This window comes from Aotus nancymaae, unplaced genomic scaffold, assembly GCF_030222135.1.
Source record: "Aotus nancymaae isolate 86718 unplaced genomic scaffold, 86718_ANA_hifiasm-v0.15.2.pri h1tg000036l, whole genome shotgun sequence".
Taxonomy (NCBI): domain Eukaryota; kingdom Metazoa; phylum Chordata; class Mammalia; order Primates; family Aotidae; genus Aotus; species Aotus nancymaae.
The window spans coordinates 7624721-7625914 of record NW_026988450.1 but is presented as its reverse complement, the minus strand read 5'-3'; positions in this window follow the sequence as shown (position 1 = coordinate 7625914).

The following is a 1194-nucleotide window of genomic DNA, read 5'->3' as shown; positions in this document are numbered from 1 at the left end:
AACTCGTTAACTTGTTTTAGCATCTTTTGAATTGATTCTTGTGTGAATAAATTATTACTCGGGTTCAAGAGTAATTTTTCTCATATCCTATATTTACTAGTTGGCTTTTTTTTTTTTTTTTTTTTTGAGACAGGGTCTCACTCTGTTGCATACAGTGGTGTGATCTCAGCTCACTGCAGCCTCCTGGGTTCAGGCAATTCTCATCTCTCAGCTTCTCAAGTAGCTGGGACTACAGGCGTGCACCACCACACCTGGCTCCACATTACCACCTTCCCCCAAAGCCAAGCCAACCAAACCAAAACCCTAGATAAGGCCAATTTGTGTTTTCATATCCTAAGGGAATTTTCTTTCTGTATCCCAGCATCAAGATTAAGAAGTAGGTTGCAGCTACCAGTTTAGTCAAGCCATGTGAGGGTAGCTGCCCTCTGGACTGCAGCTTTCTAACTTTGGAAGACTTAGAAGTTTTTTCCTGTGCCCTACACAACGAAGAACAAAGAAACTAGTGGCTGACAGTTTGATGAGGATCAGATATGCACATAGCTTCAAAGTATTTCTCTGTACTTATTCATTATAAAGGGAAAAAATAGTAACTTCATAGAGAAGAAACCTGGTGGATGCCATCTTAATCAAGTGATCAAAGTTACCACCACGACTAATGACAGAAACCAACATTATATGCCTCCTGATGTGATGTGACATTCTAGAAAGAACACAGCATCATTTATACAGTATTTCTGCCAACAAAGCATAACCTGCATTTTTGTGTTAAAGTGAAGTCGATTACACCTAGCATTGTTAAAAATGATTTTGGGGTTTTCTCTTCATAAAATTTTCAGGTTGTAAAGTTGACAGTCTGTTTTTAATTCACTTTTACAAATTGTAAATGTTTGCAAATTTTTTTTTTTTTTTCCTGTACGATTTATTTCCTAGCTGGTTAACCTAGATAAATTCATTTTCCAAAGGTTACTTTGTTTAATGTTATGGTACCTGTACACTAAATAATCTATAAGGATTAGACTCGACATAATTTGATGTTTATTTTACATATTTATAAACATTTTTGACTCAAATTATGAAAAAGTTTTTCCTAAAGTTTTCTGGTGGATGTGCTTTCTCTTAAAATTCTTTTTAACTGTCAATTGATTTCCTTATTTATTTAGCTATTTAAAAGTTCTTTATAATAGTTTGTATTGA